We start from the raw sequence: 22,828 nt of genomic DNA, 5'->3' as shown, positions 1-22,828 counted from the left end.
AAAAGTGAATTAAAGGCCAAAGGTTGCTTTCTTACAGCCCTTAATTTCCTGTTGCAGTGCCAAATGCCGTGCACAGAAATTGCTCGGAGCAGAAGACAAGGGAGCTCTCCCGCAGGGTCAGCCCCTGGCGAGGCTGTTGGAGCTTCAGCACCACACACGCGTGTGAGTCTGTTCTTGCAATGTGATTGAACACAGAAAACACAAGGACAGAAGCACGGGGTTATCAACTACAGATACAAGCCCATGGAAGTGGGAAAAGGTGGTATTGACTCCAAACAAGGCCCAAGTGTTCTGTTTAATATCTGGGGTATGATTTTCCTTATCCCGATGTCAGTTTGACATTGGTGTAACTCCAGGGAGGGTAGCACAGAGGAGGAATAGGTGGCGAAGGCACGCGTGTCCTTTGGCATGGCTAGACTAGTGGCATGAGCTTGAATTTTCATTGCATCTTTATGCAGCCTGAATGTTGCTGGTGCCTTATTTATGATTTTCAATTTGGCAACCATGTGGGCCCGCAGCTATGGAGAAGCAGGGTCATTTGCAAGGCAGCAAACAAACTGGTGCAATAAGGGCAAACAAAGGAACAGTAACTAGGCTCCAGCCTCCTCCTCCTCGGGTCTACCTACCTCACAATGCTTGGGAGAGAGAAAATAGGACACCCTCAACATAGATAACGGGTATCAAACATCAGAGATTCCGAGTCAGCTGGGACGTGCTTTCTGTGACATCCCATACTTGGAAAACCAAATCTAAATTCCCTTCTGGGATGCAGAAGGACTCTGTGGGATGCAACTTGCACCTTTGCAGTGTTCATGGGCCTGGCCAGCTATTGGCAGTAAGCAACATGTCGGTAAAACTACAGTCTTTTAAATACTTTAATGAAACAACCATAGTTTACCCCACTGCAAGAGCTATAAACTGTAATTTAATAATGTGTTTGTAAGGGGATGGCTTTTTTAAATTAAAAAAAAAAAGGGTTAGTATTATTAAAGAAATGTAGTATATAAAAATAGCTAATTGCTGAGGAAACAGCATTATTATGATTTTCAGATATTTAGTATGGGCAAATCATTCTAAGGAAGGGAGCTGTGTTTTTACGGTGGACTCTTGCAGTACGGGTCTCATTAATTTTTTAGGGAATACTGTTCCAAATCTTTACCACACTTGCAAATTATGTTAAACATGTAAGCTTTCATCCTGCTCCAAAGGTGGGTTCTCGAACACAGGTGACGTTTATTGGTTATCAGCATCTTTCAAGTAAAAGGAATCTATTTCTCACAGAAGAAAGCTTCGTCCTTTGGGCTCTTGGATTTCTGGGTTCAATTCCCATAAAATGCCCCTAAAACATCAGGTTTAAGATTAGTACCTGGAGTGGCTCGAACTCTCCAAAACCTCAGGCTCAGGGCAAGTTTGGCCAGGAAAAACATGTAATTTCTTCTCCGTTTTGGTTGCAGTCATCTGCTCTGACACAAAATAGGATTAAGAATCATATAACTGCTTCCAGCTAATAGATTTAGGCTGTGGTTCCAGGATTATTAATACCAGATCTGTGCACTACCAGCTCACCCAGGACTATAAATCTAATGTGGATCAGGCTTGGACACATGATTGTGTTTTGTCAAATTAGCCAAGGGACATGATATGGAATTTATACCAGCTTTATACTTCTGTGCTCGCTGCACCCCTGCTGTGGAGAGGCAGAAGGTGGCTGGTCCAATCTTAATGAAGTTAAGACAATGCTGATATGCTAAAAAACCTGCTGTTATAAAAGAGGGGGTTTGGGGTTGGTTTTTTTTGACAAAAGTGAACCATTAACTGAAGTTTGTCTATGCTCTAGCAGCGTGTTGCTCATCTGACACACGGCACTGGTGATACGATACCACAAATCTTAGTTGGGTGCAAACCACAGCCTTAGTAAGAATCAGCGCTGGAACCACTGTCCCAGAGCCGCCCTCTGAAATCTCTAGGACGGCACCCATTGTTTCCTTATCGCATGTGGTGGGATCAAGAGGTTTTATGCTGCTTAGTTGTATGCCTGTGAAGGCCTTTCCTCTTGAAAAAACGTGTTGTAGAGGACTCTCACGCATGTTTGCTACAAGGCAGACAACGCTCAGTTTTCAGTAGTCAGCTTCTAAACCTTAGAAGGAGGAGTCTGCATTTCCTCTTTACTCTGGAAATACATTAAATATTAAATCTTGGTGGTGTTGAGGGGTTGGGATTGGCAACTTACCTTGGCAGAAGCAAAAAGCAGAGCTGTCCTTAGCTCTAACGAGCTCGCATTGTCATCAAAGCAGCAGGTAGGGGACTACGAACGAAACAGCATGGCTATAGCCGATGTGATCTTGACTGAGAGGTGACACATGGATAACACATCATGAACAAACAATCCAATTTTTTTTTTTTTTTTTTTTTTTTTGTCACAGGGGATGAAGTTCTCGTGTCACTGCTAGGATGTGGGTAGGGCATTAGGCAAAGTCAGGAGGCTGGGGAGGCAGGGGGTGACCGTGGAGCTCATCCACATTCACTGAGCCAATGCGGGAGCATGGCCCGTACGATATCAATGGATAGCAGGGAAAGGGGGAAAAGTCATCACCCTTCAGTTTCTGGGTAAATCTCTGCTTGTTAAAATGGATCATGCTGAAGAGATTGTTTTGTTCTGGGGGTTGAGTAAAGAAGATGGGAGATCAGGAGTGATGTGTTTTGAAGAGGAGCTGCCCCAATAAATGAACACGATCAGCCTAGGATTTTTCTAAAGGGTGGAGCCCCGCTCTACAAAACACCTTTTTCAGGACAAGCTTTTGCAAGAAGGTGCATGGCAGGTGAAGATCCGTTCCAGGGAAGCCACAGCAATGTTCTTGAGGGCCTCCATCGTTTCTGAGAAATGCTGATGAGCCTTTCATGCTAACATGGCAGCTCATGGCACTGTGAGTCACTTCTGTGCTCAGGCTGTCCTCTCACCTCCATGAAAACAATTGGTCTTGAGGACTTCTCCATCGTCACACATGAAACACACCAGCAGCACTTCTGAGTGCTGCTGTGGATATTTGGTCATGTTGGAAACCAGGAACAGGGTGAAATCTGGAGGGTCCAACATGCTGTATAAGGGCTGCAGGTCAGGACTGATGCTGCAGGGTAACTGAAGTCAGGCTTTGACCCTTAACTTGGAAATACAAAGCTAAATTTTCCCCTCATTTTCCACCCTCTGGATCCTCCCTGGTTCCCTACATGGCTGTTCTGTATTATGATCCCTTTAAATAAGCAGCCTGTCATTAGCTTTTATCCCAGTGCTTGCTCAGCCGGACTCAAGTCTAGGTCTCTTTGTTTTTAAGACTCGCATGGTGTGTAAGTGCCAGATGTTTCCCATCTCTTGGCTCTTGGTGAAATAAACACGAACTGCCATAACCTTCACCTTTCAACTCTTACATTACCTATTCCTAAAGTACAAAAAATGGATGTGTGTTTATGCAGCAAGGCTTTGAACTACCTTCCAGGTTTATGTCAAAAGTCCTATTCTCTAGGCAAAGATAACACGGGAGAATGGACTTCGGTGTCACTATAAAATTCACCTTCTGCGCTAATGAAGCAGTAGTCTTCACGGAGGAAAGTAGTCTGGGGGGATTAGAGGCCACATAAAACTGATCTGAATTTCAGCCCGAATGACTCAGCTCCAGATTTCTGCTCCTGGAAAGTGCAGTTGATCCATGGCTGACAGTCCAGTTATTTTATATAAAAGCAGCATAAATGTGCAGATAGTCCCCAGGGATTTACCTGATGTGTCGCAGCTTTCTGCACAAACTATGGAGTTTTCCCCTTTAATGTATTTTGGTTGCCTTTACAACTTTCCCCTCCTGGCCCTGGCCAAAGCAAAGCTGATTTGGAGGGGTTAATAAAGGAATTTTCATCATTAATAAAAGCTCGTCTAAATTCATCCTGGAGTTGTTTTTCTTCCTCCCTTTCTTTTGCTTTTCATTTTGTAAAATCTTCCTTGAAGGCATTTGGGTGACTTGGCTTTTGGTGGGGCATAGAGGGCTTCTTCAAGTTAATACCGTGTGTCCTAAGGAGGAACAGAGAACATACAGCCTCGGGAGGCTGGACCAGCTGCCTGATGACGCATGCTCCAACCTTCCAGGAACAGCTGCCCAGGCTTAGGTGTCTCGTAAGGAAGTCATACAGCAGCTTTTCCTTTTAAACTTGATTCAGTAGCGTTATGCAATCAAATGAGGAACGAACGCTGGAAGTATGATTGCAAAAGCATTTCGATTAGAATTTCAAGAGAATTGTGCAAATAGAATTTTAATTTGTGCTAATTCATGTCTTCCCAGAAAAATGGAGCCTTCCTTTGGGGATGGCATTTTTTTTGTCATACTCTCAGCTGAAAGGTGAGTTAGCAGGAGCAGGGCAGTGAAATACTTTGGCCACTATTCACTTGTGCATACTGAAAAGAATGTATCTTCCCCACTGCAAACAGATGGATAGCCACATCTTTTCCCCACAGACAGCTAAAAACCAGCCTCCCTGCAGACCGGGGAAATACTTGCGGACAGTATCATCATCAGACTTTCTTTTGTGTTTTGAAATCATCAGAATATTTTCCCTGAGTTCTGTTTTAATCCTCAAGCCAGACATTTGGAGACCATCTCTTTTACTGAGTGCCCATTTTGCAGGGTGTCTGTGCTAGCCGTGGAGATAAGAAGAACTGTAGGAAACCAGAGCCTGAAGGATGGCTGTCTCCCAGCACTGACCAGTCTCCACAGCGTTATAGAGGGCCTGGCCTCTTTTATGACCTCTCCGTGCACGCTTCCTTAACCAAGTTGGCGGGTCACTGAAACACCAGGCATTTCAAAGGCTGGACCGAAGCATACGTCCCATGATCTTTTATAAATTCATACTGAACCACAGCCCATGGATCAGGAGCAGTTACTGTTGTGTCTGAGGGGGAATAAGAAAATGGCACACAGTGAGACTAATGGATTTGGGGGTCTTTCCGTAACTTTTGCAGCGGTGTCTATTAAGCTCAGATTTGTGCATAGTCTAACCCCTGTTGCATATGCTCAGGCCATTCATCCATTCAAACGCTTCCTGAAGATGCACTGAAGTACATTCAGAAGTTTCAGCTATGGCACACACCCTCGTGCCTCTATCATTTCCTTATCCCTCATCCTGGTGCCTTTCTGTCTAAGCTCCAATCTACCAACCTATACGTAAGTTTAGAATATTTTTTCCCTCCTCTAAGTTAACTTCGACCAAATGACAACACATTTTAGTGACATCTTAAAAATGCAAGGAAAAAATTCACTTTGAATGATTTGCCTAATGCCAAACTGCTCATTGTTCAGCATGGACCTTATTAGAGGTTACTGTAATTTAGGAAATACATCTGTGTTATATATGTGTGTTTAAGATACCTAGACAAGACTAGAAGAACTGACCTGTATCCTTAGATTCTGACAGCCTTGCTCCTGTTGGACAGTGCTTTACTTTACATGCGGTCTCTACTGAACCTAAAGATTTCATATGTCCCCTCAGTATTTCTGAATATCCTGCTGGGTAATTAGGTGTCTAAATATGGGGGGGAGGGTTCAGTTTAGATGGTGGCTTAGATGGTTTAGAAGACAGATAGAGGAGGGACACCCCTCAACCTTTCTGGGCAACCTGGCCCAGTGTTCAACCACCCTCGCTTTAAAAAAAAGCTTTATTTTTAACACATAAATGGAATTTCCTGTATTTCAATTTGTGTTCGTTGCCCTGGCACTGGGTGCCACTGGGAAGAGTCCACCTGGGCCTTCTTTAGCCTGCCCTGTCGGGTATTTATACACACTGACAAGGTGCCCCTGAGCCTTCTCTTCTCCGGGTTAAGCAGCCTCAGCCTCTCCTCGTGTGACACGCTGCAGTGCCTCGGCTGCCTCTGGGGCCCTCCACTGGACTGTCTCCAGGGTGTTCCTTCTCTCCTGGTCTGGGGAGCCCAGCAGAGGACCCAGCACTCCAGATGTGTCTCACCAGTGCCAAGTAGAGGGGAAGGATCACCTCTCTCAGCCTGAAGGCAACATTCTTCCTAATGCAGCCCAGGGCTCTGGGGTTTGGTTCTGTGCTCTGAGGATACATCTCTGGCTCCTCATTTTCAGTTTGGTGTCCACCAGAACCCCCCGATCCTATTCTGCCCAGCTGCTTCCCAGACAGCCCCCAGCCTATTCTGGTGCATGGGGTTACTCCTCCCCACTCAACATGCCCTATGTTGAACATCATGAGATTCCCGTTGGCCATTTCTCCAGCTTTCAAGGTCCCCCTGAAGAGTGGCACACCCGACATCCATTCTGTGTCATCTGCAGCCTTTCTGAGGGTGCTCTCTGTCCCATCCCTCGGTTGCTAATGAGGTTATTGAACAGTAATGGATCCAGTGTCAAGCCCTATGACACATTCCAGTGCTCCTGCTCTCCCTTGTCCCCTTCCTTGTTGCACCATCTTGTCCCACTACATCATCATTTAGGCAGAGCCCTTTGCCTAGTAGGTGGGTGATTGCTCTGATAAAAAGCACAGCAGTCACAAAATCAGATATTTTAGTGAAACCAACAGTAATTTTGCTCGTGTAGAATGGTATTTAAATTCTGTCTTGGCATCTTCCTAGCGTACTGCAAGACCAATGCACTTTAAAACACATTCTGGTTTGTTGGTTTTTTGTGGGTTTTTTTTTTCTGTTACCTGAAGGTAGTAAATCACAGAGTTACAGATGTTACCTCAGTTAGGAATAAAGCCATCACCTTTAGCATTGGTTTTAGTAAAAACACAAACACTTCTGCAGTCAAGCGACAAAGTTATACGGCTGTGGTTCTTTGAAATAACTAATAAATATTTGTTTGCCATTTCTGTCTGGGGCAACTGTCCACTTGCTAATTTACACATCACCAAGAGGCCATTTAACTCTTGTCTGTAGGTATTAAACCCTATCCATTACTGTGTCATGGAAAATATAAATTGCCTGGAGGTTGAGGGGTGTTTGGAAAGAGCAGCTCAGCCCACAGCAGGTCATCCTGAAGCAGTGCTCAGGATCCCTCCAGGGTCTTGTAGTTTCTGATATGACTCACTAGCAGTGTTTCTGCCCTAAAGATTGTGTGTAGTGCTGTAGAACACTTCCATAACTATGGAAGTCCTTTGGAGAGGATGGAGCTCCCTAACACTTGGCCTCCACATTTCCAGGTATTCTTCAGCTTTTCTTTGCTTTCTTCTTCTGCCATCACATCCAGGCCAGCAGCACTCAGTCTCACTAATATAATCTGCCTTATTCAAGATTGGCACATACCCAAATTACCTCCTCAACTGTTTCTGGATTTAGCAGTGTGGATCGAGTCTTCAGACTATTATTCCAGCTCATAAACCTCAGCCTGGGAATCAGGTATCCGGCTCTTCCCTGGACTTATTTACAAATGTATGTACATCTTAGGGTTTTATGTGTTTGTGTTCTTTGAAAACCTCATCTGTTTCCCTGGAGATTTGTGCTTCATCAGTTCCTGTCTGTGGGTCCCTGGTTGATAACCTGACTTCTAAAAGCCTGTGAATTAGCTGGCTGTAGTTGTTTGTTTGTTTCTCTTCCTGTTTGGCTTGAAAAACCTGCCCTCTGTAATGTTTGCTATTAAAAACTTTAAGAGAAGTGCTCTCACGTAATTTATTTTTGTTGTTGTTAATTACAGTTCTCCCTTTCTTGCCTCTTTATGTTGATTCTGTCTGCTTATGTCCAGCCCTGGTAACCAAGATTTCCCTATAGATTTAGCAGCTGAGTGAGTGCAGTAGAGAAGTAAGTAACACAGACTCTCTGCACCTGAATGTGCATCCATGAGGGCGCGCAGCAGAGGCAGGCAGGTGGGTAGCAGCCCCTGCCACCTGCCTTAGGCCAGCTCAGCATGGCTTTTGCAGGTGGTCCCAGGTCACTCCAAGCCGGCTGTCCCCTGACCTGGTGCACCAGCATTAGCACAGCGCTGTGCTGAATTTAACAGATATTTCTCTTCCTTTGGATGGGGGTAGGAGGTATGCCATGCTCCCCACAGGACTCGTGGGCAGCTTGGATCAGGCTGAAAACATCCTGGAGATATTTTGCTCTTCTTCATACCATGGATTTCCCAAGCTTGTGGGTGCTATACATGGCCAGAATACGGATTGGAGAGTGCACACTGGAGGGTTAAGCAGCTTAGGGCTGGTAACTCAACTGTCATTGGTCGGTTATTCCATTCCTTGTGTAAGGGCCACAAAACCCAGAGAACAGGCAGCATTTAGAAGAATGCCATCAGCATTTAGACAGCAGCAAGTGCCCAGGCCTTAGCATAGCTGAAAGACTTCATAAGCTCCTCTGGAACTGAGTGCAAGGCAGCAGCAACTGTGAAACACTTGCATGACCTGCACATGGGCTTGCTCTTGCTGACGCCTTAGATGGGTGGAGATGATTCTGTGAGAGGTGCATGGTAAAAAGGTCTCACCAGGTCCCTTCACGTAAGGTTCACCCTGAAGACTCCTCTGACTTTGCCAGCAACATCTCCAGTAATGCCAGTGATCAACTCATGAGGTGGATACCTGGCCCTGGGAATGAGTGTTTGGCCATGGGCAGAGCAGGAGATAAGCCCAGTTTGATAAAGTCCTGGCCTGACAAGTGTTCTTCCCAGCTCTCTCACAAACTGCTGCTCTCTGGCCTCTTATTCCTGCTCAGACATTGAGGAGCATTCATGTACGAGTGCTGCAGAACACTTGAAAGGTGACATTATTTACAGCTTCTCAGACTGCCTCCCTTGTGCTACTGGCTTATGAATGCACCTATAAGCTCAACAGCATGTGTTTTTTCCAAAGGACAAAGTCTATTTGCACATGGGGAGCTCTCTCCCAAAAGCCAGAACTTTGCAAGCAACTCACCTCTACCCTACCGCTGCCCAACAACAGCCCGTGAGCTACAGATTCAGCTTTTGTCCAAAATACCGACACAAAGCTGGCCATAAAATAAACATTCGTTATGATATTTTTCTTTTATAGCTCCCAACTATTGTAAACTGTGGAGGAACAGAGCTGCAAAGCTGGCCATTAAACTGTCTGCTCTTTCCTGTTTGAACAGGACCTCTCCAGGGTTTTAGCTGCCTCAACCACCATGGGTCAACATCCAGGAAGGAAGACGTTTCTAAGGAAACCGCGGAGGCTTTCCACCAAGGTGGTTGCATGAAAGCACTGAAACTGGTGAGAGTGACAAAAAGCAGTTCATTGGATAATGTAGAAAAAGGTAAAAAGTTATTGCACGCAGACTGTTTTTATAATGAGGCCATTCAGGCATAAAATCACTTTAAATAGGTAGTTTGTTTCCACATTGCAGAATTATTTTCGTCCTACTCTTTCAAGGAGGAGTTTATCTAGGCACAGTGGTGTATAAATAATAAATAGCCTTGGGGGCAAGGCATTTTTACTTTTTTCCCCCCGCTTCGTATCCTGTTGCAGTTGGTCTCAGTCTGCAAAATGAATTTTGTTTTCTGAAATAATATTATTTACTTTGAGTGCAGTCCTCTGCAAGAGGCCATGAATTCTCTTCTGCAGTTGCAATGTCCCAAACCAGACAGGAGCTTTATAGTCCAACATTTTCATTAAATGGCTTTTCTGTGGGTTGCAGAGCAGTTTGCTATGAGGATCGGTACAGTCCCATTAGCTCAGGGACCTCCAAGAAAGCTCTGTGTGTGTGTGCATCCAGTGTTTGGACTAGCTGCACACTGTGAGATGCGAATGGTCCAGGGATAACCCCGTGGAGATCAGAGGTGCAAGATCACCTGAAGGTGGTAGATTAAAGAAGGAGGTAACAGCCACCGTGCTGGAGACACACCACTGTGAGACTCTCCAGACAGACACAACAGGTTTGCTTCTGTCTCATGCAATGCTAAGCATCTCAATATATTTCTAACAGTAAGCACCTCTGATATGGTAGCCAGCAAGACCAGGAGGTCACACCAACACCTGCTTCTTCTCCCACAGGGTCTCATCCTGCCCACTGGGAGCCTATGAGGTCTGCCCCCATGGCAGTGTAATGAGGGCTAGAACGAGCCTACCACCAACACCTGCTTGGAGGAACCAATTTAGGGTCTGACCCACCAGCCTAGGCCTTCTGATGGATGGAGGTGGTGACCAGGAGCCCCGGAGATACTCTACACCTGATTCAGACCTAGGAAAGGAGGGAAGCTGGAGCAGCCCTGGGACCCGCTCTGTTCACTTCTGCTCTCGTGTAAGTTTTGTGGGCAGTTTTGGGCACGTTACCAATGGCTTTCCACAATTCAGTCACAAGGGTTCTTGGTTTGAATCTCGGTCTCTCTCAACTGGCTATGAAGTTTGTCATGTTCCTGTGACACAAGTTTGTGTGTTGCTTCCCTGCGCTTCAGTCCCTGCAGGGAGCCCTTGTTAGGTTGAGCAGAACTGGACTGAATACACAACAAGTATTTTGGAGCCTCAGGGCATGAAAAAATGGAGATTTCCTTCTCTAATTTGCTGTAGCCTCAGACTTTCCCTATAGGCTTGACGGGAGAGAAAGAAAGTAGGGGAGATGATTCTTCTCACCCCTTCCTTGGATTGCCAACTGTGCATCATCAGGGATGAATGATAGTAGTGAAAGAGGCAAGAAGACAGGGTTTTGGTATGAGCTCCTTGGGATTTGGTGGGGAGATCCCAGAAAGATGAAACGCGCAACAGGTGGCTCACGGAGGAGGAAAACAGAGACCTGCAGTAGGAAAGGGGTTGGGTTCAAGGGGCTCAAGTGAAGAATCTTCCCCACATGTGCTAGAGAGGTCCAGGGATTGTATCAGACCTTTGAGCCTGGGGGAAATAAACAGAAAAAGTTAAGGAAGGATCAGCCTGAAATGATCCAGACACACAATAAAGTCCCAGGTTGCTGGAGGGGGAGGGAGCAAAATTCCTGCTTTCCTCAAAGCGTCTGAGTGATTAGCTCTAAAAGCCATGTGCCAACGCTCCTCTGCGGCTGCCGCTGTTCAAGATAAAATAACAAGTCATCTGTTGGAGCAGAGGTCCTTCCAGACTGAAGTCTAATTTCTGTGCTCCAGGGGCTTAAGTGCTGGTTCAAAGGTCACCAGGCAATCCCAGTCGCTGCGCCAGGATGAAGCTCATTTTCCCTGAAAGCAGAGCCCGCAGAGCAGGACCCTGCGCTCAGCCCATCGCATGCGGTTGGGATCTGCATAGTCTCAGCGCGAAGGAGATGTTTGGAGATCAATAGCCTGGACGGGTGGTGCCGGAGCAGATGCTGGTTGTGTCACTGTGCTGAGATAGGGGCTTACCTTTGCTCACATAGCCAAAAAGCTTGAAGCACAGAGCTGCAAAATAAACCTCAACAGCTAACGATAAGCCCGGGGGAAGCCCACGTGGCGCCATTCCCTTGCACCAAAACTCTCTCTCTCTTTGTCCAGGAGCCATGTTATTGCTACATAAACTGTGCCTTCACCTGCATGGTGGGTGATCTTTGTCTTGGCAAAAGATGCAGAATGCTTGCAAATAAGTTTAGGTCTCACTAAGCTCTTCACTCACACCACCACCACACCTCAAAAAAAAAAGGCGCCTTTTCTCTCTCTTTTTTTTTTTTTTTTTTTTTTTTTTTTTGTTAAATGGAAACATTCATATTTGTGGTTTGAAAGGACCTTTCATTTTGGTTGCATGCCTCTGGTTTCTTATTACTGGAACAGCAAGAGTTAACAGGGTTAAAAGGGTGAAACACAGTGGGGAGAGCAGCACCTGAAGCACAGCAGAGACCCAGGGCCTCCCTGGGGCTTGGCACAGTGATGCCCCTGTCCTTGCTGGAAGGAGAACTGCCATCAGCTGAACCTGGCGGTGGGCTGCCCGAGAGCTAGAGCAATGGAAAGGTCACACACTGCTAGCCTAGAAAACAGATTTTCTCTTTTTTTTTTTTTTTTTTTTTTTTTCCCCCCAGACAGCATGGAAAAACACAGTGCTAAATGCAATGTAAAGTAAAAACCCCTTTATCAGCCAGGTAAAGCTATAGGGAGAACCTCTCATCAATTCAAATGCTTGAATTAAAGGCAAAACTTTGAAAAATAAACTAAGTAGCATGCTTAGGAACCTGAACCCTGTTTTAGACTAGATGTTAGCCCACGTTTCACCTGGGCCATGAATTTCTGCCCTGGCCTCTTCACTTATACACGGCTCTGGTTTTCCTCTAACAAATCACATTCTTACAGTCCTCGGTTGCCCTTGGAAAAACCACTGCCCTTCCCCAGAAAGAAACAACCCACAAAACCCAAGAAGCAACTGCAACTATGCAACTGTAACACAAAAGCTCTCCGGGGCTTGTTGAGGTGCCCTGCAAAGCATTCAAGGTTTTAAAATGTTTGCTCATTATAAGCAGGAGCAGCTTTTTTCCATTACAAAGTGATCTATTTCACAGCTTTCAGCCAAAAATGTCAAGCAATCAAGCTGCAGTTATGCCTTAACAATTGCTAATATATTTCAGCACCTAATGAATCTATGCAAAAAAGGCAGGTAAAGGATAGAAACAGCCTACAGTTAACTCCTGCCCTCCCCTTGCAAGGATTTTTATCCCTTGCCTCCCAGTCTTGTGTTTTTACTGAGTGGCAATTAATTTAAAAGATCAAGATAGAAGAAAGATGGAAACCTTATTACTGGTGTTATATTTCCATACTAGTTTTGCCCAGGGAAAAGGTTTCCCAGGAGATTAGCTAATAGTTAAGCTATTAAAGGTTTCTAAACTGGAAAGGTTATTTGCAAGGTCAGACAACTTTACTAAGCTGGTAGTTTCAAAATTATCCTGGGTTCCTTTACTAATTCATCGATCAAAATGACACGTTTTAAATTATGGATGAAAATGGAACAGATTTAAGTTCCCGTCATGTAACCCTTGCATGAAAACTACACATTACAAGCCTCTAACCGTAGTAATTTTTAAGTGAGAATGAAACATTTGTTCTTATTATGAAGTGCTGATTTACTACAAATTCACAAAGAGCTGAACCAGCCTTCACACTGAAAACAGGCAATCAAACCAGCTTCTCCCAGGTGTTTGGAGCAGTTAATGCACCGCTATTGCCCCACTAGCTTTAGTTATATTTCCGATTCCCAGTTAAAGGTAGGGAATGCACTTCCATGAGATGGGAAGGAAATGCAGAGGAAGGAGAGATATAAAAGAGGGCTTTTCTCACAGATTCACTAATGTAAATTTCTTTATGGGAATCCAAGGGAACTGCAGGGGACAGCTGAGCTCCTGTGACCTGTCTCAGGGCAATGCTAAATCCCACCTGGACTCAAGGCAGGTCAGCTGGGTGCCATGGATGAGAGCTCTGTGTATTGGTGTCCCAGCAGAAATGCTCTGGACCAGGCCAAGGGCCTGTTGTTCCCCTTCTGCTTCAGCAGAACTCCTTCATCTACATCAGTATCTAGACCATCCAGGTCTGATGCCACCTGCTAGGTGGTGTATGGGGTTTCCAGGCTAGCTCTGTTGTTCAGCTGCTGATCCGCTTTGCAATTATTCTTTATGCCAGGACCACCATTTGGGGGATGACTCCAGATCGGGCACAGCAGAAACTGCATGTAGATTAACTTGCTTTGGAGAGGTTGAGCACCTCTTACGTTTGAAGTCAGGTGCAGAGAGGAACATCAGCTACTTTTCATGAGAAGAAAGTGGGGTATGAAGGCAGTAGGGGTTAAATGAACCTGCAAAGCATTAGCAGGAAGACAGGTCCAACCAAGACTGGATCATGCAGCAAAAATCCAGGCTATGTCTGAGATGAGGCCATAACCCGTCAGTTTTGTTTACAGCTGAGGTTGTCACTGGGGTTTCACCTCTGTACTGAAGCAGGAGGAGCCAGATCCTTCATGAGCAGGACAGAGCTGCTGAGCCTGGTGCCACTGCTCCCGGTTGTCCTCTGCTTGGACTGCTGCCCTGGCTCCCTGTGCCACACAGGTTCTCCCATGTCTCTGGAGCGTGGCAGATGCATACAACGTGTGAGTCTGCTGATAGACCAGTTTAGGAACGGCTCTAGAGGTACAGTCCCAGTTACAGTCCATGCTGCTGTGATAGTGGCGCTGGGCAGGGGTTTGCAGAGAAGCATCACTCAGCCTTCTCCAGAAAAGAGGGCCTTCTAAGGAGTATCGAAATGGATACCAAAAACCAGCTTGGTATTCTGGAAAAAAAAAAAAAATATCTTGAGCATTAAAATCGGTCCTTCGTCACAGAGGAAGGAGACGTCCCCAGCTTAAACAGAACAACTTCCAGCCTCGTAGGGAACGCTTGGGAGGCCCAGACTGGCAGAACTTGCGGCTTTTGCATCCTGTGCACAACACTTGGAGCTCACAGGAGCCCTGTCGCCCCCGGAGCTGTGCTCTCACGGCCAGTTACGTGCTGTCAGAAGTATGTGCGCCGTTTCATCGCTGGCTGCCTTGAATCGTCCGGTTTTGTGGGCAGCAGTGGCGGTGTTGCTTTTCTTTCCATCTGGCCCCTCTGTGTCCTCCAGCAAAGGAGTCAGCACTTGCGGCTGCAGCTGTAGCAAAATCCATATGTCGAAGCTTGGATCATTTTCTTTCCCAGCCGAGGCATCTGGATCTGTGGCTTGTTCAGCTAATAGCCTCGCTGGCAGGGCTGCAAGCAGCTCTGGAGCTAAATAGTCAGGGGGAGGCCTGGGGAGGAGCTCACCTGTCCTACAGGGCACTTTTCATTCTTTTATTTGAAAGGATGTGACTCATTGACATAAATTTCATAGACATGCAGTGAAAAATGCTACTGGATAATAATGACCTCCTTTCAAAGTCTCTGCTATTGTATCTCCTGCTACTTCCAGAATTGCTCCTGTCAAGATAATGTGTTTATAAGGTTTTTTTCATTGTGAATCAGTTGCAAAATATTCAGGCACCAGGACATATGGAAATCATATGAGGTTTTACTGCATTACACTTGAAAGTGATCTTTTTAATAACACAGGGGCTCACAAGTTGCAGGATGCTGTTCAATGCCTGACTGCTGAGGCATCAACCAGAGGTGGTGCATGGGAGGAGGGGAATCCAAAATTCCTCGTTCTTTCATCTTTGGGGGATCACTAAGCTATCTTGGTTCAAAGTGTATTTGGTGATGGTCAAAAATCTCCCACTGAACTTTTTTCCAGGGAGAGCACAGGCTTTGGTTACGTCAACACCATCTGTGTTCTCAAAATGTTTATTTTTTCTCTCGGAAATGGAAACCCCCACTGATGAGCAGCCCTGTTCTCTGATCCAGTACCTGACAAGGGGATTTGTAATGATGATGAGCATAGTGTCACCCATCATGGTGATGTCTCCTGAGCTGGCACCTCCCTGCTGCCACAGAGCTGAAAATAAGACATGAATGATGATGTGAGCAGGAGGTGCCAGGGAGGGGACTTTCTGACTATGGCTGTTCCCACCCCTCATTTCTTGCCTGGCCCGTACCTGATTGCACAAATTACTCCTTATGTAGCTCCAGCCATGCCTACTGTCACTGAATTCCCTGTTTCTTGGACTTCTTTCCACCCTTAGCATCCTTATGCTTTTTATGGGGGGTAACAGACCATCATTTCTCTAGCAGGGATCAGCTGTAGAACCTGCCCGTGGCTCTGATCGTTGTTTATATGGTAACTTGAAGGACCATACAAAGAGGCATTACACAAGGCCAGCTCACTGTTGCTGTTTTTTGGCAAGCTTTTTTTGCCTTTGCTGTTCTGAAGGTGAACGAAGCCTTGCACCCACAGAGGATTCAAGGGGTAAGAAAGTGCATCAACCAAGCTGATAGAAAACCAGTCCAAACCGATGTGGGCAGAAAAGTAATTTACTTTACAGAAGGCCTGAAGCAGAGAGGGTGGAAGAAAGAGAGCAAGAAGGACAGACAGACATCTGCCACGCAGCTCCGGCACTTGTAACAGAACCGATATGTTTGTTCAGACCAGAGCACAGATTCGTTTACCCAGGCAATTCTGCTGTCACATGCCACACGCCAGACAAAACCATACATCAAAGTTACCAAGCACTGCTAAGCAGCAAGCGTGGCCGTTTATCATGGAACGTTACATGTACGCTATTTCACCATGGAATGCGGTATGTTATGCTGGAACACAGTGGCAGCCACCTTCAAACAACGCTGAACGATCAAGCCTTCCTCGTGCCAGGGGAAGACATCAGTTAGCTATTATAGTGTGACCATCAAGCTCACTTTTTTTCTTATTTAAGCTGCTCCGCTGAAGCTGTATCATTAAAACTTTCCTCAATTGCTCTCTCCTTGGGGGCTAAATTGTTTGTTTTTATATATTAAGAGGATGCACTTCATACTGGCGCCTTTCTTAATTTCACCTCTGAGATTCACCGGTTCAGCTTCTGGAACAAGAAGTGGCCGAGCAGATGTATTCTAGTTGACCATCATGAATCCTGTAAACTGCAAGCTTTCTTTAGGGGACAGCATGTGCGTTATTATTAAATCAGAAAACATATGTGAATAATTGAGGAAAGGGATACAGCATTTAGCTCAGAAAATGTGAAGTCAGCTTGCTGTGAATAACATATCTCTGTGTTTTGACCTGTTGCTGACAACAAATATATTTCACTATTACCTGGATAGCAATGACTGGGGTTTTTTCCTCCACTAAATGAAAGCCAGTTGAGAGAAGCTGGCAACAGACAAATGATGCTCATTCCACCCCTGCTTTTACTTAATGGGTAATATCAAGATCCTCGGCATTCGTTGGTGACATTACTATTAAAAACATATTTCTTATCTGGCTCTTTTATTCCTACAAATCGAGCATGGAAATAAATCTGTGCTGATGGAGCAGTCAGCACGCAGCTGTGGGAAGGAGGAGAGCTGGCCCCAGGCTTGAGTCCACCGAGCTGTGCACCTGCCCGGGCTGAGCTCGCCCAGGCATCATCTTCACACGGGGAACCCCAAAACCCTAATCCTCAAGGAGCCAAAATATGCTGGACTCAATAGAGAGGATGCAAATCCCGAAGGGAGCGTGTGACACCTCACTGCAACCACCCAGCCCAGCACTGGTGCTTTCTGGGGAAGGACTGGGACACCAGTATCCGTGTGCAATACTTCATGTGGCAATCCCAGGTGGAGTGCCAAACGGCAGCAGAGTGTGCTGATCCACCGTGCCAGGCACTCCAATCGTGGCTGGATCCTATCCTATTAATTCAATATATAGGTATTTTAATATGTCAATATGTGGATGAAATAAATTGCCAAGTGCAAAATAATCCCTGGAAAGTTGTGTGTGTGTGTGTGTTCTTCCAAGCAGCATTTTCTCTATGTGTGATACATGATAGACAAACACCATCCTACCCAGATCAGGTCTCTATGATTAAAAATATATGATTAATTAAAATTTCATATGAAATTCTAGCTTTAGTGAGTACTGGAAAACATTACTTTCCTCATTTCCCCTTCATTCCCAGAAAGGCTTTTACTGGGGAAGACGAGTAAACGTTTCACAATCATTTTCACTATGAAAGAGAGTTTTTTAATCATAAGTGTTGCTGAGAAGAAATGAAATTGCCTTACAAGGTTGGTTTAAGGTACTAACCCACCCCACCCCCACCCCCCGTAATTGTTATTAATGTCGTACAGGCAAGGTGGGACAACACAGTGGATCAGCTGAAATTTAATGACAAATGAAAATAACACCTTTATTTACATTAATCAAACATGAGTTTGAAGTTGTTTTGCCTCCAGTTTATCTGAATTTCTCTGTTTATATTGTTATCTGTCCCTAGAGCATGGCCAAAGCTTTACCTGGTTGTCTGGAGTCAAGAAAGACATACCTTCAGGCTTCTGAAGATCTACAGATGGGTCACTTAGGAGTGCTAGCAGTGTGTGTGGACAAGGATCAGGTAACTGCCATCGGGGTTAGGGTATCTGGTGACCAATTCTAATATTGACAGGAAAAAAACTCTGATCTGTCTTTGTAATGGCATCACCCAAGGACCAAACGGAAAAAAGACAGAGGGCTGGAAAAAGAATGAAAACACTGGGTGCCTCCAGATTCCATGCCAGTTCAGATATTGCCCCCGTCTTGTTAATTTGCTCTTTGCAAAGCCCTTGAGTAGGAATAGGCTCGGTCATTTAGCCACAGGAGGAGATACCATGTCTCAGAAAAGGAATCCCATCGCTCCTGTTACAGGGTGGCCAAAACCCACCGAGGTCTCCTAGGGAGGTACCTGGCTGCATTTCTCATTCATGAATTTCAATACAAAAGGGAAATTCTGAGGTCTCAGGAGCTGACTGATGGGTGTCTCTGGGTGTGCAAGAGCCACACTCACTGCTGGGACTTCAAAGACAAACCCTGAGATATTCCAGCCTGCGCCCTGCAAGCAGCCCAGGTTAGCAAGGAATGATGTCCCCTTGTAGGACTCCCTCAGAAATAATGAGATATGGCATCAAAACAATCCCTTATAGTGCCATTTTGCTCTCAGTTCTACAAGGACAACATGGGACAAATCGGTCATAGAAGATTGATGAGGCCACCAGGTGAAGTCTGGGTGAAAACCAACCATTTCCAGATTTAGCACTAACATTGCCTTTATACTTCGACCGAAAGCACAACTTTATTGCATGAGCATAAGAAACTGGGGAAGGTACTAAGCACTTTGGAGCCAGGTTCTTTATGCAGTTCTTGTTTGTGATATTTTTCCGTCATGACTGAGCATGGTTTTAATTTAGTGTCAAAGTGAATCTGAGACTGATAATTTTAATGATTTTTTTACTGAGAAAAGACATTAAGCTACTTACTTTGGCTGCACTTCCTACCCTGCAGAAATTATTTATCCGAGCACAGCAGCAAAGTGGGTCAGGAGAGGAATAAAATAGAAGCTGCCCACAAGAATCTTGAATCCCTTGCAAAATTTGGACTAAGACTTAAGACACTGGGCAAAAACCACTTGCCACATTCTCCATTTCAAAGGAAAGGTATCAGTTCAGACAGCAAGGCGAAAAGGCTGCAAAGTTAGAGCTGCAAAATCTCTCTCCCATGGTTCGTAAGCCTAGCCACAAAGCAGGCAGCGCAGAAGATTCATCTCTCAAAGCTGCTCTGCCCTTTCCTCAAAGGCATGTAAATCCCAAAGAGCGAGTTGTTTCCGTGACTCCATGAAAATAAAGCAGAGAAGGCACTTGGGAAAATATGAGTGAGCAACAGCGCCCACGGGGAGGAGAGGAGGAGGGGGGGGGAGAGAAAGTTTTTTTTCCTGCAGTTTCTACCACACACTACTCTCTTTAGGTCTAGTAGGAGAGTCACATCTCTTCCCAGCTCCCCGAGATGAGGGGAGCTATGCCGAGCCCTAGGAGCGAATCGGGAGAGTGCACAGATAGCATCGATGGCTGTCGGTCCCCTGCGAGAAAAATAAAAAGCTCAAGTTGCAAAGAAAGGGCGATCTAGGAGTGAAGCAGGAGAGAAGCACGCAGGCTGCCAGCAGCTCCATGTAGCTCCAGCTTCACCGTCGAGGCTGCAGCAAAACCTTGGGCTAACTTCTTGCTACAGGAAAAGTCACTTCAGTGCAGCTGGGAGGACTGGAAAACATGCCCCTATAAAATTATATTTGCAGGGTAACCAGAGAAAGAAGAGATGGCACCGTTTGTGAAAGCAATCTGAGCGGATGAGCAGGGACACACAGGGAATGCTGGCAGCTCAGCTAATCAAGCAGGATCCAACATCGATAACCCAGAAGCGGAGGATAGGAGATAAGCCCTGGCACAGGTGTTGGCAGAAGGGTGTTTTTCCCCCATCACCAACAGAAATCCAGCCACCCACAAACCCCCAACATATTCCTCCTTACAGTTAGCCAATTAAACCCCCAATCTTAACACCGATAAACTTCAGGTGGTACCATACACTGTTAGATATTTGTGCCTCCCGGTGCTGACGAGCGATCCTACAGGACTGCAAGCAAGCAGTAAGGCATTTCCACCCCCAGAGCAGGCAAATGAAGTGATATCCCAGGAGGAACCCATGGACCAAGAGGATGAGACAAATGGGATTTTCAGAATCACTCTGAGCTGAACAAGGCCTGATCTCACTGAGGTTTATTCCTGGTATCTGTAGGAGCATCGTTCTTGGGGTTAGTCGCAGCCGAGGCAGAGATGGGGGCTGTGCAGGCGCAGGCAGCATATGCCGAATGGATGCAGCCAGGCAGGCTGGGAGCGATGTCTCCTGGATCCCAGCCCTCCCAGGGAATCTGGCCTTGAAGCACATCCTCTGGGGTGACATCGCTAGTGACTTCCATGGGCCACCTGGGGCATCAGAGACAGACCTGTGAGCACAGTCCACCTCTCCTCACCCTCTGAGAAGTGTCTCAGAAGACAAAACTCACAAGCAGAAAAGCTGAAAAGTGCCTGAGACAGTAGGAACAGACCTTCAGGCAGGAAAGCAAGTGACTTCTGGGGTAAGACAACTGGTATTTGCACAATAAAATTCCAGAATGACTCTAGATTCACCTGGCTGAGGCCAGATTTGATCTTTCGCTTCCATGTAAGTCAGCTGTTAGGTTGCTTCTTTTCCTTAGGTGTTTCCATGATTATTTAATGAAGCCCTCCCACTAACTCCTCACTTGAAAAGTGGGAATTCAGACAAGTTTGAAGAGCCTTTGGGGGATAAAAAGATAGCTGAGTGAATCTGGCTTCTCCTCTGATCATACACCATAGGCTATTGGTTTCCATGAAGCGATTAGAACCCGAGGTGAGACCTGTGGGCAAACTGGAAAATATCGTTCAGCTCATCCCACATGATCTTTCCTCACCAAAACATTAGGAAGCCAAGCTGTGTGGTATGGAGCAGCCTCAGATTGCTCACAGATGTCAGATGAAGAGAAGAAGTTCATTTCCGTCTGGGAAGGAAAGGTCACCAAGGAGCACAGCTCATGGCAGCCTCCACCAGCACATATGTACCCACCAAACATGACACAAGGCTGCTGTCGGGGACGTTTTCCATGCAGGCAGCACATGTCACAACTCTGGGTGAGGTTAGGTGTGTGTACTCAACCTCAAACACCCGCTGCCTTCCAAAACTTTTAAAAAGTATTTTCTCCCTGAGATTGTCAAAGAGCATCTCCTCAAGGTGGGTGTTTTCCAAAGAGGCTGATTGTGCAAACAAGTCGTGGCGGATGGTTAGAGTGGGAAAATGCACAGCTGGAGGAGCGGTGGGGCTATATATTTCGCAGTGTTTGGACTGTTTGTACGCGTAGCCTGAGTCAGCAGTCTGCATTTTCTCCCGGGCAAGAATAGATATTTCATGCAGACTTTGCCATCCTGTTCTTGTTTCCTGCATATAAGAAATGACCCGAAGGCAGAGAAGGAGACAATGCAGAAGACTGCGATGCATGAAGGGTACTAATGAGCCAGGAGCATTTTAAAAGGAAGCTTTTCAGCACCTGAATTATTTAGCAGAAGAGTTGGAGAAGAGGAGGGGATTACTGGCTGACTGCACCGTGGGAGCCAACGAGGAGGTGCGGTTGTCACAAACACAGTGAGGAAGAGGAAGACAGAGTTTCTGCCAGCGTGTGTTGGTGTGCAATGCCCTGGGGACAGGTGACCCTCTGGAGCAGAGCGAATGGCTCTCCTTGGGCACACAGGATTATGTGTCTGCATAGCTGCCTCTCGGCCCGATGAAAGCAAGAGAGGTCCTGTCACCACAGCCCGCGTGTGTGCTGGGCACCAGTCCTGGCTCCCTTGGCAATGCTTCCCTGCTCCGTCTGTAGGTCTGACTGAGCTGGACCGGGCATCTCCCATACAAGAGGTTATGAATTTGCTCCTGGAGTTGACCCTGAAGGCAGGAGTTCAAGAGTTTGAAGAGTGCAGAGGGCTGATGTCTTTGCTACCAGCAAGGCGGTTTATCCACAAGACTATCTCGCTGTGGGTGCCCCCTGTTAACACTATTTCTGATATTGGTCTTTCTACCCCTTCTGTCCTTCCATTGCATGCATGAATCCTTTAAAAATCAAGCAGTTTCAACCAAATAGGAATTGTACTTTTTTAAAACAAAAGCACTTTAAAAAGCCTGTATACAATGTACAACACAGAATTCATTTCCTTTGCTGGAAATTTCTCTCTGAAAATCACCTCAGCTTTTTGGGGTCTGACTATTCATGAGGGGGAATGTGCAGCCTGAATCTGAGCCAGTCAAAGCTCAACACTTCTGCAAAGTCAGCCTTGGCTCCTCTGGGAACCAGAAGCTGAACAGGCCACATGAGAGCTACCAGAGTTGTCCTCTGGAGGAGATGCAGAGCTGGTATCTGGCTCACATATGGCTGGGACCATCCCAACGGAGGCTTGCAAAGCCTGGTAGTCCAGACTGAATTTCAGCTGGGGATTCGTATTAGCAGGTCTGGAGCAAGCCTATTCTGCTGGCTCAACTACTTCCCATCAGCGAGTCGCTCAGTACTTTTCCCCTTCCTGGTCTATGTGCCTCTTTTGAGACAGCCATAGATCAGGAATTCATCTTCAGATGAATTGTTGCTTGCCTGGAGTTTGTCACTGCTTTGGGATCATCAGCAGAAAAATGCCTCAAAACATTCATCATCATTATCATCATTATTACTGTGATTGCTGCTCATTCCTAAGAAAGCAACAGAAGTTTGTCACACAGAAATCCCTGATAAACCATCAGCGAATTTTTATTTATTTATTTATTTATTTATTTATTAAAAAATAAAATTATTTCCAGGAGGAAGAGCAGGGCCCTTCCTGCCCCTTTGGCCGGTGGGGACTCGGAGCCGTGTCTATGTGCAAGCCGCACGCTCGTACAAGTGCTAGTGCCGGGCTTTGTATAACCCGAGTGAAAACAGCAACAGGTAACTGGGA

At 46.0% G+C, this 22,828-nt stretch overlaps 1 long non-coding RNA gene across 1 annotated transcript; it reads left to right on the top strand.

Moving 5' to 3' along the window:
* The first annotated feature begins 9,090 nt into the window (after positions 1 to 9,090).
* On the top strand, positions 9,091 to 21,740 carry LOC119155566. The gene is made up of 4 exons (XR_005106756.1): positions 9,091 to 9,247; positions 9,985 to 10,231; positions 17,755 to 17,871; positions 21,302 to 21,740. It is a non-coding gene; the product is annotated as an uncharacterized LOC119155566 (long non-coding RNA).
* The last annotated feature ends 1,088 nt before the right edge of the window (positions 21,741 to 22,828 follow it).

Source organism: Falco rusticolus, chromosome 11 (assembly GCF_015220075.1).
Source record: "Falco rusticolus isolate bFalRus1 chromosome 11, bFalRus1.pri, whole genome shotgun sequence".
NCBI classification, from domain to species: domain Eukaryota; kingdom Metazoa; phylum Chordata; class Aves; order Falconiformes; family Falconidae; genus Falco; species Falco rusticolus.
The sequence above is the reverse complement of the archived record's forward strand: the minus strand, read 5'-3'. Positions and strand labels throughout refer to the sequence as shown.